The sequence below is a fragment of the Gekko japonicus genome, unplaced genomic scaffold, assembly GCF_001447785.1.
Source record: "Gekko japonicus isolate JY-2015 unplaced genomic scaffold, Gekko_japonicus_V1.1 scaffold3271, whole genome shotgun sequence".
Taxonomy (NCBI): domain Eukaryota; kingdom Metazoa; phylum Chordata; class Lepidosauria; order Squamata; family Gekkonidae; genus Gekko; species Gekko japonicus.
The window spans coordinates 113597-132636 of NW_015169882.1; positions in this window are offsets into that span (position 1 = coordinate 113597).

The following is a 19040-nucleotide window of genomic DNA, read 5'->3' on the forward strand; positions in this document are numbered from 1 at the left end:
GGGGGGGCTCTGCAACTTACCTGGCTGCTTCTTGCTCTGACTGAGGGCTGCTGGGAACAGGAGGTGGGGCTTGTTGCATGTGCCCGCCCCCTGGGCTCTTTACTGCTGGAGCTCCGCTCCTGTGCACTCCTGCAGGAAATGACCCGTGCTTCCTTTATACCCTGCCTTTCTCCTCAGTGGGGATCAAAGCGACATGCAGTATTCTGTTCTGCTCCTGTTTAGCCTCATAGCCTCACTGTCCATAGAGTCAGGTGAGCTGCTGTTTTCATTAGCAGCAGCAGAACAAAGATTGAGTCCAGTGGCACCTTTCTGACCAATAAAGTTTTATTCTGGGTACAGACTCTTCTTCAGATAGAAGAAGAAGAAGAGATTGGATTTATACCCCGCCCTTCACTACCCAAAGGTGTCTCAGAGCGGCTTACAAACTCCTTTCCCTCCCCCTCCCCACCACAGACACCCTGTGGGGGAGGTGGGGCCGAGAGAGCTCTTGACAGAAACTGCTCTTTTTCAAGAACGGCTCTTATCAGAACTATGGCTTGCCCAAGGTCATCCAGCAGGTGCAAGTGGAGGAGCGGGGAATCAAACCCGGTTCTCCCAGATTAGAGTCCGTGCTCCTAACAACAACACCAAACTAGCTCTACAAGAAGTGTGCATGCACAAAAAAGCTTATACCCAAAATACCCAGAATAAAACTTTGCCTTCAAGGCGCCACTGGACCCAACCTTTGTTGCACTGTCCTCAAAATCAATTCAGAAACTTCAGTTGGTGCAAAACGCCAAGGCCTCAGCCATTACTGGGCGGAATGCTCCCTCTAAGCTGTGGAGTCTTGTGAGCAAGAATTCTACTTTGTGAGTTACTGGCAGTAAAGTTGTGGGCAAGCAATTTGGCAACTGAATGAATTCGCTTGCTCTGGAGCCATCCCTTCCTAAGACAAAAATGTGTGAGCTGGAGGCTAAAAATCTGTGAGCTAGCTCACACTCTTAACTCAGCTTTGAGGGAACACTGATCGGGTGCTTGATGGAGCATGCAGATGATCCCCATCCTACAGTCACTCTACTGGCTGCCCATTGGTTACGGGGCTCCATTTGAAGTGCTGGCTCTTACATAGAAAGCCCTTCATGGCCTTGGACCCTCCTATTTGCCAGACTGCCTTTCCCCCTCTGCGCTGCCACAACAGCTTAACTAATCTGAGCGAGGTCTTCTGCAGGCACCAACCTGCAAATGGGGAATAATCAACCGCCCATACCTGTGCCTTCTCGGCTGTGGCCCCCGCCTTATGGAATGACCTTACCTGAGGAAGTCAGGACTGCTCTCACTCTCCTGGCTTTCTGCAGACTATGAAAAACTGAGCTAGTCAAATATGTAATCTGTGTCTTATTTATTGTCTCACGGTAAGGCTTATGCTTTGCTGGAGTCCTATTTTTTGATTTCTGATTGGTTCAACAACCCTGATCCTATTGTGTTGTTTCTTGAATGCCCCCATCTTGTCGATTGTATTGACTCACTCTGTGTCATCTGCCTTGAGTCCAAGTGACAACGGCAGACTAAAAATGACAAAAGTAAACAAATCATGTCCGGCTGTGGCGCCTCATCTCCCCAAGCCCTGCCCACTCCAAGGCTCAATCCCCAAAACTCCAGGAATTCCCCAACCTGGAATTGTCAGCCCTGGCAAGGCCTGGCCCTCATGAGTCCACTTTCAAAGGCCAAAACAGCCCTGAAAAGGAACCTGCCCCTTCCCCCTGCCTTTTACTCACAGAAACCCAATGTGGGATGCTGTGGTTGCCTAGCAACAGCCGCTGAGGGAATCCATTCCTTAAAGCTACAGGTTGTCATGGAAGTCACGTTGGTTTGTTGTATTTCTGAAGTTCCAGTATAAATAGACAACAAGGTAACAAGTTTAAAGATTTATTTGCCAGGCAGATAGGTGAGTACAGAAACCCAAGTCTGCAAGAGATCACACACGTTTTCAGGGTGTGTTGCATACTTATACAGTTTTAGACATGCACACTAAGAGCTTAAGTTAATAACGTCACCTGCTTGCATCTCTACATTGTATTATCTGTTTGTGGAAACCACGCTTTCCTCAGAATGGCTTAACCAGACAACCTTGCAGATTTTGTTGCTGAAGTTTGCTTCTTACAAAACTGGCTTACAGATGTACTTCTGCTGATCCTAGCACAGTCTGTTCTGCAAGCAAGCACAGGTTCAATGGGGGGACAAATGCCCTAATGTTCAGAGGTGTGTTCATGTTTCCATTCCCCCCTTTGGTCCTCAAGGGACCATCCTTAACTGAATGTACTTGCCACCACCTACAGACAGAAGGCGAAACAAGGACAGAACAGCAGGGCAAATAGGTATACAGCACGCTGCAAAACAGCAGAGGACAATTCCAAAGCCCATTAAGCCTTCAAGGGTCACAAAAAGTTTGGTTGAGCGACCCAAAATCAAGTAGCCAACCCATTAACCATGGACACAGGTTCAACCTACCCAAGAACCCATCTGAGGGATTCCCGAAGTCAGAGCTAGCTTCATTATAAGTTGGGCCTGTCATAGAATCATAGAGTTGGAAGGTACCTCTAGGGTCATCTAGTCCAACCCCTTGCACAATGCAGGAAATTCACAAATGACTCCTCCCTACTCCCCTGTTCCCTGGAAGGCCAGATACTGAACCTGAAGCTCAAATATTTTGGCCACCAAATGAGAAGGGAGCACTCACTGGAGAAGACCCTGATGCTGGGAAAGATTGAAGGTAAAAGAAGAAAGGGACGGCAAAGGATGAGATGCTTAGACAGTGTCATCGATGCAATGGATATGAATTTAAGCAAACTCCAAAGAATGGCGGAAGACAGGAGGGCCTGGCGTGATCTGGTCCATGGGGTTCTGAAGAGTCGGACGCGACTGTGCGACTGAATGACAACACACCCTCAATGACCCGTTGCATGCCCAGAAGATGACAAAAAAGGTATTTGCAGAGATCAAAAGTATCTGCATCGGTATAAATGACAAACACACTGAACTTCTGACCAGTTTATGCACAAGTTCCTCCCTTTGAGGCTAGGGTCATGTCAAGATGCAGTGTTCCCTCCAAGCTGTGCTAGAGGTGCTGATGCACAGAATTTTAGCTGGCTGCTCAAGGAGTTTAGCTTCCAGCTCACAAGCATTTTCCCCTCTATTGGAAACAATGGAGGATGGGGGCACCTCCTTCTTGGGCCTGTAGAATTGGACCCTCTGTTCCGGGGTGGCCAGACTTCATTAATGTAATAGCCACATAGAATAAATGTCAGATGTTTGAGAGCCACAAGACACGAACATATATTACACACACATTTTTATTGGAAAACATGCAAATTTGCTTTTTATTAACATTAAAAGAGACTGCCAAAAATAAAAACAAAAGGGGTAAAACAGATATTGATAATGATATAATGATATTTGTCTAAGAGAGAGAAATGGAGAGAGAGGTGGAAGAAAAGAATGAAAGAGGCAGAGAGAAAGAATGAAGGGAGGGAGAAAAAGAAAGGTGGAAAGAAAGCAAATAGATGGGGGAAGGAAGAGAGAGAAATAAAAAAGCAAATAGGGTGGGAGAGGGAAGAAGGAAGGGAAAGTGGAAAGAATGAATGAGGTGGAAAGAAAGAAGAGAGAAGAACAAAACAAATATATGGGGGAGAGATTGGGGAAAGAGGGAGGGGGAGGAAGGAAAGGAGAGAGAGAGAAAGAAATAGATGAAGGAGGGGGAGGAAAGAAGAGAGAAAGCCTGGAAGGGAGAAAAAGTGAAAGGTGGAAAGAAAGCAAATAGATGGAGGGAGGGAGGGAGGGAGGGGGAAACATGCCCCCACAAACATGCCCCCACAAACCAGCTTAGCTAGGAGAAGGGATTTAAAGAGACAAATGCCTTCTCTGAGCCAAGCCAGCCGGCCAGTATGGCTGGGCTTGGAAAACACATTTAACTTAAAATGGGGAGGCAGGGAAGAAAGCGAGCGAGAGAGGGAAAGGTGGAAAGAAAGCAAATAGATGAGATGGGGTGGAAAGAATTTTTTTTAAAATACATCCTCCAAGCTCCCACCCCCCCCCCCCCCCCCGCCGCCAGCTGGCTTGGCTTGAAGAAGGGATTTAAAGGGACAAAGGCCTTCTCCAAGTTGGCCGGCTTTGAGAACATATTTAAAGTTAAAGTTGCTGTCTTTCTCTGCTCCCCCCCGCACCTCAAGCCTACCCAGGGAGGGGCTCACTAGCTGGGGAAGAGGAGACCAATCTGTAAGACATGCCACCCCTTCGCTTCCCCAGCCACTCTGCCGGGAGCCACACAATATGTGTGAAGGAGCCGCATGTGGCTCCTGAGCCGCAGTACGGCCACCCCTGCTATAGATGGTGGGGGAAACCCAAAGAGCCATTCATGGGGAGAACGCTTGAGCTTTCCTCCAGGTTTTCACAATACAAGAACTCGTGGGCACTCCATGAAATTGCTGAGCGGTCGGGTTAGAACGGATAAAAGGAAGTACTTCTTCACCCAAAGAGTGAGTCACACATGGAATTCACTGCCACAGGAAGTGGTGGCGGCTACAAGCATGGACGGCTTCAAAAGGGAATTAGGTAAGCATATGGAGCAGAGGTCCATCAGTGGCTATTAGCCACAAGGTATAAATAGGGACTCTGGGGCAAGGGATGCTCTGTCTTCTTGGTGCTTGGGGGGCAACAGTGGGAGGGCTTCTAATGTCCTGGCCCCACTGGTGGACCTCCTGAGGGCACCTGTTATTTCTGGCCACTGTGTGACACCGAGTGTTGGACTGTAAGGGCCTTTGGCCTGATCCAACATTGGCATCTCTTATGTTCTTAGGGGCAAAGCCCGGGGGCCCCTTGAGCCCAGCATCCCTACGGATTCTCTTTTGCCTTCCACCATCTGGCTAGACCCACCCACAAAAAGGATATAATCTCAATGTTCCACTGTTAAAGTCTAAGAGGCTGGTTGAAACCTCTTGAGCCACAAGCATACAGTCATGAGAACTTTCACAAACTGAGTTATTCGATGGAAGGGGTCGCTAGATTCAGGGTGGGCCACCACTCCCATCTCCCATTTTCAGAAGTCAGCAAAACAGTCTCATATTTGGTCAGCATGAGACATGTTGACTACTAGATGTTGCTTTAACACAACCTCCTGAGCTTTAGAGCTGTATAGCAAGAGGTGTTTGCTAGAATGTGAGTGAGAATGGTATAAGGATTCGGAACAATGTTATGCCTTGGTTGCGTGCAATGCTCCCTCTAAGCTGTGGAGTCTTGTGAGCCAAAATTCTACTTTGTGAGCTACTGGCATTAAAGTTGTGAGTGAGTGATATGGCTGCAGTATAAATTTGTTTGCTCTGGAGCCATCCTTCCTGAGCTAAGAGATAAAAGCAGAGGTCATTTTGGGGGGGATCGTGGGGGATCACAGTTCCCCCGGGTGAGGTACGGAGGCGGGGCACATGACGAAGCCCCGCCCTCTGCTTCCGGCCGCCCCGCAATCACATGGCGAACTTCTGCCTTCCGTCCCTAACCGTTGCAAACAGCCTTTAACCGTTGTATTCTGCTACTAGGTCCCCAAGTGGTGGTATCCTGAGTGTACTGGTTCCAGCCGCATTATCCCCATCTGATCGCTCTCCGCCGGTGTCTAGCCACTTCCGCCGGGAAGCCCGAGGCTTCCAGTTTTCGGCCGCCTTTTTTTTTTTTTTTAGCCTCCTTGATGTGTACTTGGGTGAAGCTTTACCCCGGCGTTCGTAAAATTATTTTAAAAAGATGTGGGCAAGGGTCAGCGATAAAATGTGGGCAAAGATCAGCGATAAGGCACACCTGTCCTGATTTGGGCCTATATTTCCAGACTCTGTAAACATCTGGATTGATCAGTGACTCTGATCCGTTAAGAGTCCTGACATTTGCACATCCTGTACTGGTGGGCATTTTAAAGCTGAGAGTAGCTCGTTAATTATTGTACTATGTAAGCATCCTTAAGCATCCTCCCTGAAAGTATCTGTTTCCCCCTGCTTCTCTACATGCAAACCCCAGCCTCACCTCACGGTGGGTGGGGGGGGCAGAGTGTGTATAAAATAAACTATTGCTGCCTTGAAAGGCAGACAGATTTCTCTACTTTCAAGAGAGCTGTCTCGTGTGATTCCTTCAAAAAGATGCTTCGTTTTAGGCTGCGGAGAAGTCCGGGACCTCACGGAGGCCCTTTTCGCTGTAAACGTTTAAAGGGTCATCTTCACTTCAGGGCACGCTTTTCGGGACGGGGTGTTCTGCGCCTGTGCGAAGATCTCAACTCTGTGGATGGCTGCCTATGCGCATGCACAAAATATTTTTAAAAAACAAACAAAACGCCGATGTGTGAACGGGCATATCTCGATGTGCTGCGCAGTCAGGAGGTGAGTGTGATCGCGTTTCTTCCAGATCAAACTGCTCCGGTTCCAACTGGAGCAGTTTATGCCGGCTGAAACGGCGCATCTGAATGCACCCTGGGAGTGGGACATGGCATCACAGCAGGATGGCTCAAGTCCAGGCCACACAGTGATCTGAAGGGGTGGGGTGACCAATGTTCCCTCTAAGCCGTGGAGTCTGGTGAGCAGAAATTCTACTTTGTGAGCGACTGGCATTAAAGTTGTGAGGGAGCGATTTGGCTGCTGCCAGGGCTCTACTGGTAGCAGGAGTGCCTTTGCATATTAGGCCACCCCCCCCCCCAGTGTAGCCAATCCTCCAAGAGCTTACAGTAGCACCAGTAAGAAGAGTTCTGTAATCTCTTGGAGGATTGGCTACACTGGGGGGGGTGGCCTAATATGCAAAGGAGCTCCTGCTACCAGTAGAGCCCTGGCTACTGCATCAATTAGTTTGCTCTGGAGCCATCCCTTCTTGAGCTGAGACAAAAACGTGTGAGCTGGAGGCTAAAAAAAATGGTGAGCTAGCTCACACGAACTCAGCTTAGAGGGAACACTGGTGGGGCCTCTGCTTTAAGGAGTCCTCCCCTCCCTCCGTGCCGGAGCATCTCCGCACTGAACTCTCCTCTATGGACCAGGGCAGCCATTTCCGTAGGGACCCGGCAGATATTCGGAGAGGAAAGAGCTGCTCTGGGATGTTTTTCTTCTGGCGTCTTCTGGGTGTTTTAGCAGCAGATGGATCACCTCCTTGTTGCCAAATGTAGGACTGGAAGCACCTGAGAAGGATGCTTCTCCAGGGCCGGCCGCAGCCCCAGACTCGGCCAGGGCAGACACACTGCCCCCATGCCGGTTGGGAGGCTATTTGGGCTGTCACTGAGTGGAAAGGCAGCCAGGTCCCCCCGCCTGGGTGGGGCCACCACTGATGGGCTCACAGCCGCCACTGAGGGGCTCAGTGTCTGAGGCCCAGGTTGGCAGAGTGGCTGGGGGGAAAGCCGGACAGGAGGCCTCGCTGGCTCAGGGGCTTGGCTCTGGTGGCTTCCCAGGCCCTGGGAGGCACAGAGGGGAGGAAGGAAGCCCGTCCCACCCTGTAGGACTCCGGTGGGGGTAGAAAGGTGGGCAGGACAGACATTTAGTAAATGAGGGGTTCCCCCCCCTCTTATACATCGGATTGTAACTATATGAACTTATGTTTGTGTTTCTGTATAGTGGTGATGCTGTCTATGTGTGTCTATGCAATGTGTATTCAGGGACTGCTGTTTGGTTGTGTTGCTTTGTTCTGCATCTCATGCTTGCCTAGAGATAGGCTGGCCTGGGGCTGCCGTTGCACATACAGACCATGTGCTTCCCTGGAGAAGGTATCCCGTCCTGCATCGGGATAGAGGAGACACCGCGCCATTGCACCCACTTGGAGAGTTATGGAAAATCCCCCAGCGAACCCCGACATCACCGGAATGCCAGGAATCACGTAACCCTCTGCACCTAATCTGGTTTGGAGATCTGAAGACAATAGCATTTATGGCCTTGGAGCAGGCACCAGATCTGCAAGTCAAGAGGTGTCCATGGGAACGGAAGATTCACACCTCACCAAAAGGCACCTTTGATGTAGGGATAGGATCTGCATATTGCCACCACCCCTTAGTAGAGCGTCATCCCCTCGTCACCCCCTCTTCATCCAGTAGTGATAGTTTAGAGGACGGGTTTGATAGTTTATGGCTGGATAGCACATGCCCCAAAAAGAGTTTATTTAAGGAGAAACTCTCCTTTGTCTCTCTGGTTAACCCACCTTCCCCATAGCAGTGCACTAAGGTGCTACAAGTGACTCTACTACCTAAGTTCTCCGGAGTCGCGACCCAGAGAGCTCACACGTGGTTTGGCTGGTCCTACCTGTGTGCCTTGGAGTTCACAAGCTGCTGCTTTCGGCTGCCCATCCTTCCAAGGAGGAGAGTTCTTCCTCAGCTGGACCTCAGATGAGTATAGCCGTGCCCCATTGTGTCATCCCCATTTTGATGCTTTTGTTATTTTCTATGCTGTAATTGTTCTAATGTACTATTGTAACTAAGGAGCTTGTATAACTGTGTGTGTGATTCTGATTTTGTATGACTGCAGAAACCTTTAGTAAAGACAACATTTATTCTTAATCCTAGCGTGTTGTCTCACTTCCTGGGATATAGCGAGCGTCTCATTGGCCATCTGACCTCTGTATAGACTGGTATAGAACTTACGCACAGCCACAACCACCCAACTTCCTTGGTAGATAACTTGGATTGGGTCTCCAGGAATTTCCTGGAGAAGTTGGCATAACAGATCGTTTTGACTCCTCTCCTACACAAGAGAAGAAGAACTCTGAAGCATTTCCACATTAACCGGAAAGCGGACATTTCAGCACACAACCAGCCTCCTTTTTCTCAGGGCTCTGGCCTTTCCATCGTGGTTCCGGCTCCGTGGACTGGGCGCCCTGAAGAGGAGGGGGTGGGACCCTGCTGGTTCACCGGGGTTTCTATGGGGGTTTGAAGTCCAGACACCTCTTAACAGACTCTGGGAGAGAGAGATGAAGTTTGCTGCTGTATTTTGGGTATCAACTGAAAATGTTTAAATAGTATCATAAGCAGCCTTGACTGATATACATGGCGATGGCGGTACGGTAGTGGTAACGTGTATAATGAACATATAAAGGTAAAGGTTCCCTTGCTCGAAAGCCAGTCGAGTCCGACTCTAGGGTTGCGGTGCTCATCTCCATTTCAAAGCCGAAGAGCCAGTGCTGTCCGAAGACGTTTCCGTGGTCATGTGGCCGGCATGACTAAACACCAAGGCACACGGAACGCTGTTACCTTCCCACCGAAGTGGTACCTATTTATCTACTTGCAATTTCTTGCTTTCAAACAGCTAGGTTGGCAGGAGCTGGAACTAGAGGCGGGAGCTCACTCTGTCATGCGGCGCACTCGGGTCTCGAACTGCTGAACTACCGACCTTCCACAGCCTGCAGTTCAGCGTCTTAACCACTTGAGCCACCGCTGCTCCTTCAGTCATATATGAACATATATATGAACATATAGTCAGCGGTAAATTCCACTATTGGCAGGCTCAGGCTGGAAATAATATTGGCACAGGGCATTGATGGTGAAAAGTAGCTCCTTACCGAAACGCCTGGCGGAAGAGGTTCATTTTCGCGGGCCGGCAGAACTGTGAAAGGTCCCACAGGGCCCCGATCTCTTCCGGAAGCTCATTCCACCAAATTGGAGCTGCCACAGAAAAAGCCCTGGCCTTGGTTGATGCAAGCCTGGTGTCCTTAGGGCCAGGCGATTTTGCAACCCTGACCGTAGTGCTCTCTGGGGAACATGTGGGGAAAGGCGGTCCCTCAGGTAGGTAGGTCGGTCCCTGACCATAAAGGGCTTAAACACTGAGCGCTGACTGTGAACTGAGAACTTTGAATGATAGCTCCTACCGACATACAAATTATCAACGACCACTAGGTACTTTATTATCGTTTTAATTTGTTCTAATTGTAACTTACGTTTTAAATGTAACGATCTGCTTTTATGTAAGCCACTCTGAGCCAGCTTCGGCCGGGAGGATGGGGTAGAGATTTGAAAAATAAACAAATAAATAAAGGCAAGCACCATTGAGAAGGTTTCTCTTGCGAGCGAGTGCTCTGAGACCTACTGAGGCTGTGGCTGGTGCTCAAGTGTTTCCCACTCTCCAGCCACGGATGTGCTTTCTCTCCTGTGGGCATTCTCTGGTGAGGAAAAGGGTCGCTACTGAGGTGAAGCTTTTCCCACCTCTGAGGCGAAAGCACCCCTCTTTCCTTTTAAGGGTTAAGAACATAAGAGACGCCAATGTTGGATCAGGCCAAAGGCCCATCCAGTCCAACACTCTGTGTCACACAGTGGCGAGAAGTACCAGGTGCCATCAGGAGGTCCACCAGTGGGGCCAGGACATTAGAAGCCCTCCCACTGTTGCTCCCCTTCCCCAAGCACCAAGAAGACAGAGCATAACTTGCCCCAGAGCCCCTATCTATACCTTGTGGCTAATAGCCACTGATGGCCCTCATAAGAACATTAATGTGAACACTAGTTGACCAACTCCAACTGGCTGTTGCCTGCAATTGGGCCTCTAGTCCTGGGGACCCACAAGCTTGGGTTCTTGGACAGGGTGGCAGCTGAAGGGGATCAGGGCCTCTGTAGACAAGAAAATCTACCAGCCAGGCCCTATCTGGGTTCTTATTTGGGAGAGTCAGTCTGGCAAAGCCAGGGAAATGCAGAGCAGCAGAGCTCCTGGGTGCAGGAGGACCAAGCGGTGTTGCTGAAAGGGAGCTTACTGTGGGTCAAGATTTGAATATTCTGTGGGGTTCCACCAGGGTTGCCAGGTCTGGGTTGGAAAATCCTTGGAGACTTTGGGGGTGGATCCAGGAGAGGGCGGGGTTTGGGGAGGGGAGGGGCCTCAGCACGGTCCAATGCCACAGGGTCCGCCCTCCAAAGCCCCTATTTTCTCCGGGGGAGCTGATCTCTGTCAGCTGGGGATCAGTTGTGAAAGGGGGGGGAATCTCCAGGCCCCTCCTGGAAGCTGGCAACCCCATGTCCCACCTTTCCAGAGTCATTTTGGACCCAAGGGAGTTAATTAAAAGTGCGAGAGTTCTGCGTTTTCCTTTCTAAAACGCTTTGCTCGAGTGTCTGCCATGTATCCCACTGTTTTGGTTTGACCATTGCAGCTCTCTGCTCTTTGTTTAATGCCCCTCCCGGAGGCATTTGGGCCTGGAAGAGGTTTTTTAAAAGTGGGGAAAGTTCTGCATTGTCATTTCGAAAATATTGTTCCGGAGTGCCTCTAATGACGCAACCATTGTTCTTGCAGTACTATGGCTTGTTCAGTGCCCGCTCTGGCTTTCCCCCCTCCCCTGAATTTCTGCCCTTGTAAGGTAGAAATGACCTTCTTGAGAGCAAACCTTCCTAGAATCGGGTTGCAGCAAAGGCTTGGCCCTTCTGCTGCCTGTCTCTTCAACCCTCCCTGTTCTTTCCCCACTTCAGAATTGTAATGTATCCAGTCCGGACAAGTCCAGACAAGTCCAGAGACAAACGTTGAGCTTCGCTCCAAGAGACAATGGACTATGGATCCTAGCCCGCTCCAATCAGGGGGCTGGGTTCCTGGCCTAGACTTGTCTGGACTTGTCAGGACTGGATACATTACAAGAACCGAACCCTTTCCTCCTTCCCCTCCCCCTCCTCGCTCGGCCTCTCTAGCAAACAGCTCGCCTGTTTTAACCCATTCGGAGCTGCAGGCGGAGGAAAAAGGCTTCCTGTCCAAGGCCGGGATTGCACTCTTTCACCTCCACTGGGGCTGCAAACGGAGAGTTGATGCCCGGGGGAGGCAGCGATCCCTTGAAGGGGGGGGGGCGGGAGGGGACCCCAACTGAGTTTGACGGCCCTTCTAGGAGGTGGAGGAAGAAGGGGGGCGGGAGCCGGCTTCAGCCTCCTTTGACAGCACCGGATCCTCCGGGAGGCGCGGGCAGCCCGGTGCAGAGTGACTCCCAAGCAGGCCCGCTGAGGTGCACCGGGCATGACTGACGGCAGCCTGGCTGGAGCTCTTCCTGGGGAGGACGCATGTTGCATTTGTCTGCAGCACCCCCCCCCCCTTCAATCCTGCCGGGTTCTGGACGCCTTGCAGTGAACAGCTCTGCTTTGTCCAGCGATTTCAGGAACTCCCCGCAAGGGCGGGGGCAGCCGCCCTGCTTTGTAAACAGGCTGAAAAGTAAAAAAACGGAGAGTGATTTCAGCCAAGCCTACTTTATTCGATCAGGAACAAGACGACTTTGGCCTGCCGGCTTATATCCCCGAGAAACCACCCCCCAAAACACCCCCCCCCTACTTCCCTATAGGTTATTTACAGTGGCCGAGAGTCCCATAGGCTCTCGGCCGGGAACCTAGCCCCCTGATTGGAGCGGGCATAGTCCATTGTCTCTTGGAGCGAAGCTCTGTGTTAATCTCTGGACTTGCCTGGACATGTCTGGACTGGGTACATTGCACAGGCAAACGCCCCACCCCGCTGCCGCCGCTCCCAAGGCTGGGCTGTTGACATAACCCTGCTCCAGGATCCTTGGCGGCTATTCTTCTGGGGTGACAAGTCGGACCCCTTCCAGGTACTCGTCCCGGGATGACTCGGGCTCAGCGGGCAACGCCCACCGCGCAGGGAGGGTCGGAAGCGAGGGGGGGGAGGAGGAGGAGGGGCTCGCTGGCTGCTCCTCGTGCGTGCAGGCGCCTCCGGGGAGGGGGAGGGGGGTTGCTTCCGGACTGGGAGGGAGAAGCGGTGCCGCCGGAGGACGCGGGGAGGTCTCCTTAGAAGTAAGTCATGCAGGGGTGCAGCAGGAGAATAAGCGTTTAGCTCTTGGGAGGGAGGGAGGCGGGGATCGTGCCAGGCCGTGGGTCTCCTGGGGGTGCCACCCCCCCATGGCAAATTACTGGCCACTTTTTTGGTTGGGGGGCGCAGTTAAATAGTAGGATTTCTGCCCCCGAGACTCGACGGCTGGGAGGGCGCTTTGCTCAAAGGCGCCGGTGGCGGACCCGGGATGTGTTCAGCCCGACGCGGATCCCCCCCCCCCCCCCCGTTTAGCACTGCAGTTTGTGAAGCGCCAGGAGGAGGGGGGACACCAGTGTTCCCTCTAAGCCGAGTGAGCGTGAGCTAGCTCACAGTGTTTTAGCCTCCGGCTCACACCTCTTTGCCTTCGCTCAGGAGGGACGTGGCTCCGGAACTAATGTAGGCAGCAGCGGAATCGCTCACTCACTCGCACAACTTGAATGCCAGCAGCAGCTCACAATGTAGCATTTTTGCTCACCAGACTCCACAGCTTAGAGGGAGCATTGGGGGGGGGGGGCTCCCCGCCTTCCTCGAGGGAGGGAAAGCCGAAGAGGAAATGCGCGTCTAATGGGGCAGCGAGACACCCCCGACACACGCGGCACGGGAAAATGCCCGGAAACCAGGCAAGAGGCAGAAGACCCAACGCTGCCGGCGCCTCTTGCGCCCTCCTCCTCCCCAGAAACGAGTCTCGCCCGGATCGACCACGTGTCGGGGAGTGGAGCGCATGGCCTTGCTCTTCCGTACACGTGTCCCCCCCCCGCACCCGGATCTATGGCGGGGCGGGTTCCTTGACACGCGTCATTGTCTGTGTCACCCACCCGCTGTCCTCTGTGAGCTCTGCCGACCGGCCTCCCGCGAGTAAGGGAGAGGGGACTCTACTCGTGGGCAGTGTTCCCTCTAACCTGAGTTAGTGTGAGCCAGCTCACAGTTTTCTAGCCTCCGGCTCACACATTTTTGTCTTAGCTCAGGACAGCTCCAGAGCAAACTACTTCAAGCAGTAGCCAAATCACTCGCTAGTCACAACTATAAAGCCAGTAGCTCACAAAGTAGCATTTTTGCTCATGACTCCACAGCTTAGAGGGAACATGGGGGGGGGGGGATTTTGAATTCTACCTTCTTTGCTGAGATGGCCCACGGAAGCCCAGCCTAGTTCTTTTTTTGGGGGGGGGGAATTTCTGATTGCTTGCTTGCCCCCCCCCCCTTCCTGGCGCTTCTTTCTTTGCATTTGGGGGTCCCGCAGGTGTTGCTCCTTGCAGGGCCTCGGCTGGAGACAGAGGGCGGTGGAATTGGGGGCTGCCAGGGGATTTGTGCCGCATCGAAGCCCTACTGACTCGGTCCTTTCCCCAGGCTCCACCCCCCAAAAAAAAATCTCCCAGAGTTTCCCAACCTGGAGTTGGCAACCCAAGCAGGGGGAGGAGGTCTGCAGAAGGGGGGGATAAAAGGTTTGACAACCGCCTAGAGCAGTGATGGCGGACCTTTTAGAGACCGAGTGCCCAAACTGCGACCCAAGACCCACTTCTTTATTGCAAAGTGCCAACAGGGCAATTTAACCTGAATACTGAGGTTTTACTTTAGAAAAAAACAACTCACACATTAACTTAAGACGATCCAAACAAAGTAAGGAAAGCCATCCCAAATGCCTTCATTTACTTAAAATTATTTGGCAGAGAATTCGACACTTTAATGATGGTCTGGGCCTGGCTGGGGTGATGGCATGGGTGCCCACTGAGAGGGCTCTGAGTGCCACCTCTGGCACCTGTGCCATACGTTGGCCACCACTGGCCTAGAGGAAGGTCTGTGTTGACTCTCTTTGGGCCAAGCCTTCCCTCTCCCACTGGTCGGCTTTGCAGGGTCGTTGTTGCGTGAGGTGAGGAGGAAGGGCCCATGTGGAGCTCTTGGCGGGACACAAATGGCTGACTCTGAGCTGGGAAACTGCTGAGGAGAGGAGGTATAATGCCCCAGAGACTTTCTGCCACTTTCTGCAGAGGAACTGATCTCTGTGGTCTGGGGGTAGATTTTACTTTGGGGAGGTTTCCAGGCCCCACCTGGGGGTTGTAAGACACAGGGTGGGGATAACAAACCTGACCCCAAAACTGGAATCAAAGAACCAAAAGGGTGAGAAGAAAGTCTAAGGAAGGGCCAATATTAAAAAGCTAGTTGAAACTTATACTGTACAAAAATACCAGTATTTATTAGACAGACAGTTAAAAACATGCATAAGGGCCCAATGCAATCAGATAACCAATAAGTGAATGTTGGACCAGGAAGAGGAAGGTTAAGCAGCAAGATCTAGAGACACATGACCAAGATGTTTGTGAGGCCTCAAAAGGTGAAAGTCACAGTGTCTGGTGCCAAACGCACAGTTGCTGAGTTAGAACATCTTCCAATTTAGGTCCAAAAGGCACCTGTGTGACTACCAAAGTCAGAGCTAGAGCGTCCTCAAGCAAATAGCAGTTCACTTATTGATTATCTTATTGCAATATGTATTTAAGTTATGTGTACCTCAATATTGCTTGACCTCTGAAGAAGGCCCCAATAGGGCAGAAACGCGTCAGCTCATGTGTCTTGGCCCTTGTGGTTTAGGCTATACTTTTTTACGAGGCTTTCATTGGGCCCTTAGGTATGTTTTTAACTGTCTTTCTAATAAATACCTGTATTTTTGAATATTATAAGTTTTAACTAGGTTCTTAATAGTGGCCCCTTCATTAGACTTTCTTCCCACCTGGGGGTTGGCCAACCTAGCAGAGACCCCGCGGGAGGAGAGCCCATCCAGGGCGGCGGATCTTTTTTTTTTGGTAAACAAATTTTTATTTTCTTAGGAACATAACATATAAGATTAAATCATTCAGTCCATTGTTTACCTCATTCCCTTCCTCCCCTCCCTCCAGTGGCTTCCCGCAATGCTTCTCCCCCTTCTTACAAATTTCATCATATCATTAACACATCATTTGTTATCATCCAACCTCAAGATAACATCATTTGACTTAATATTGATCTAAACATATTAAGTTTTGTTTTACATCCCAGTTCTTTTCCAGATATATTTTAAAGTCATTCCATTCTTGAAAAAACACGTTGTCTTCTTGATTATTCAATTTCTTTGTGATTTTATCCATTTCTGCCATGAACAGAACTTTTTGTATCCAGTCTTCGATTTCTGGTACTTTCTCAGTCTTCCAAAATTGTGCATAAATCATCCTCGCTGTTGTAATAAGGTACCAGAATAAAGTCCTTTTAGTCGAGTTAACTTCTTCCATTTTTAGTCCCAAAAGCAGAATTTCAGGCGCTTTCTTGAAAGAGCACTTAAGTATTTTTTGCATTTCTTTGTGGACTTTTGTCCAAAAGAGTGTAGCTTTTTCACAAGTCCACCACATATGGTAAAATGAGCCCTCATGTTTTTTACATTTCCAACATTTATTTGACATATTCTGGTTCATATTTGCAATTTTCTTTGGGGTCATATACCACCTATACATCATTTTGTAACAATTCTCTCTAACATTGGTACAGGGTGATATTTTAATAGCATTTTTCCACAAATATTCCCAGGTTTCTATGTCAATTTCCTTATTCATATTTATTGCCCATTTTAACATTTGCTCTTTCACAGTCTCATCTTCTGTATACCATTTTAACAACACTTTATACATTTTAGAGATATCTTTTCCCCCTCCACTCTCCCATACCTTTTCCATTTCATTTTTTTCCTCTCTAAAACCATAATTTCTTTTGTCTGACCTAAAAAGGTCAGAGATCTGCATGTATTTCAACCATTCATATTCATATTCAATTTCATTCTGCTTTTTCATTACCCATTCTGTTCCCTCTTTTTTTATTATGTCTTTATACAGCAACCAATCTTTGTCTCTACGTCTTGAGTAAGATGTTAACACTTCCACTGGTACAATCCAAAGTGGCCTTACATCACCAAAATATTTTTTATATCTCATCCATACCACAAATAATGCTTTTCTTACCACATGATGCTTAAAAAAGCTATCCATTTTTGTTTTGTCATACCATAAATATGCATGCCAACCAAATCTACAATCATGACCTTCTAACCCCAATAGCTTATCATTTTCTAATTTCACCCATTGCTTCAACCAGGTCATACAAACCGCTTCATAATATAATCTGAGATTTGGTAGCTGTAGTCCACCTCTGTCCTTGGCATCACAAAGTATTTTCATCTTAATTCTCGGTTTCTTGCCTGCCCAAACAAACTTTGATAGTTCTTGTTGCCACCTTTGCAGCAAATCTGTCTTACTAAGTATTGGTATTGTTTGGAACAGGAACATCAAACGTGGTAGGACATTCATTTTTATAACTGAAATTCTTCCCATCAGTGACAAGTTCATTTTGTCCCATTTCTTAAAGTCTTGGGTTAACTTAGCCCATAGTTTTTCATAATTGTTCTTATATAAGTCTATATTCTTTGCAGTTAACTCAATGCCTAAGTATTTCGTCTTCTTTACCACTTCACATTGTACCAAATTTTGTAGTTCCACTTGTTTTTGTTTCGTCATATTTTTGCAAATAAGCTTCGTTTTATTCTTGTTTACATAAAATCCTGCCAATTCTCCAAAATCTTTTATTTTTTGAAATAGTAACGGTAACTCTTCCGTCGGGTTTTCCACAATAAACATTACGTCATCTGCAAAAGCACGGTATTTATATTTAAAACCTTTATGTGTCAAACCCTTAATCTCTTGATCTTGTTGTATTTTTTGTAAAAGTACCTCCAACACCCAAATGAACAATAGCGGTGACAAGGGACAACCCTGCCGAGTACCTTTCTGTACCTTGAAGCTATCGGTCAATTCTTTATTTACATTCAGTGTAGCTCTTTGTTCCGAATAGATAGCTTCAATACAATTTCTGAACTGTTGTCCCGTATCAATTTTTTCCATCATCTGTAACATAAACTTCCAATTAAGATTGTCAAATGCTTTTTCCGCATCCACAAACAAAAAAGTTACCTCTTTTTCAGGGTGCTTTTCATAGTATTCCACTGCGTCCATTACTATTCTTACATTATCTCGAATTTGTCTTTTTGGCAGAAAGCCCGCTTGATCTTCTGAAATCACTGTTTGTAAGTAGTTTTTCACTCTTTCTGCAATAATTTTTGCAAAGATCTTATAGTCATTATTTAGGAGAGAAATTGGCCTGTAGTTCTTTACATTCGTTAGTTCTTGGCCTTCCTTTGGTATCAATGAAATGATTGCCTCTTTCCATGAGTCTGGCACTTTCTTGCACATCCGTATGTCGTTGGATAAAGCTTCCAGGGCCGGGACAAGTTCCTCTTTCATTTTTTTATAAAACTTCGCGGTAAATCCGTCCGGCCCTGGCGCCTTCCCCAACTTCGCTTCTTCAATTGCCTTCCTCACTTCCTCTGTTTGGATTGGCCCATTTAGTAAATCTTTAAACTCTTTGCTTATTTTGGATAGTGGAATCTCTTCTAAATATCTTTCAATCTTCTCAAGATCAATTCTATTTGCTTGAAACAATTTAGCATAATACTTGAAGAAACTTCTCTTTATACCATTAGGGTCAACGAATTCTTTTCCTTCTTCTATAATTTTGGTTATCATTCTTCTTTCTTTTCTTGCTTTGAGTTGCCAAGCTAGATATTTCCCCGGTTTATTCGCCCCTTCAAAAGATTTCTGTTGTAACTTCTTTAAATTCCAATAAAGCTCTTGGTTCAAAAAATCATTCAGCTGTTCTTTCAGCAACTGTAGTTCTCTAATAATCTTCTTTTTCCCCGGTTTCTTCTTCAGTTCTTTTTCTTTTTGGGCTATTTGTTCCAATACTTCCACTTGCCTTTGAAGTTTTTCCTTCTTTTGCTTCACATTTTGTGAGATGAGAATCCCTCTCATCACAGCTTTGTAAGCGTCCCACACTACCTGTATTGAAGTCTCTTTATTCAGATTTTGTTGGAAATATTGTTTTGTTTCTTCTTTTAACATTTCCATAACACCTTTTTTATCCAACAAATCTTCATTTATTCTCCAAAGAAAGGATTTATTCCTTTCAGTAGAGGTCCACAAAACAGGGTTGTGATCCGAGTTACATCTAGGCAGGATTTCTATTTTTTGTGTTTTCATTGACAATTCTTCTGACATCCAAATCATATCAATTCTGGAAAAAGAGCAATGTCTATTGGAATAAAAAGTAAAATCTTTCTGCGTTGGGTTCCATTTCCTCCACACATCTTCTAGTTTTTCCTGTTTGACTAGTTCAAAAAAGTTCTTTGGCAATTTTCCACTAATTTCGTTGCCTTTTTGTGATTGTCTATCCAGCCGA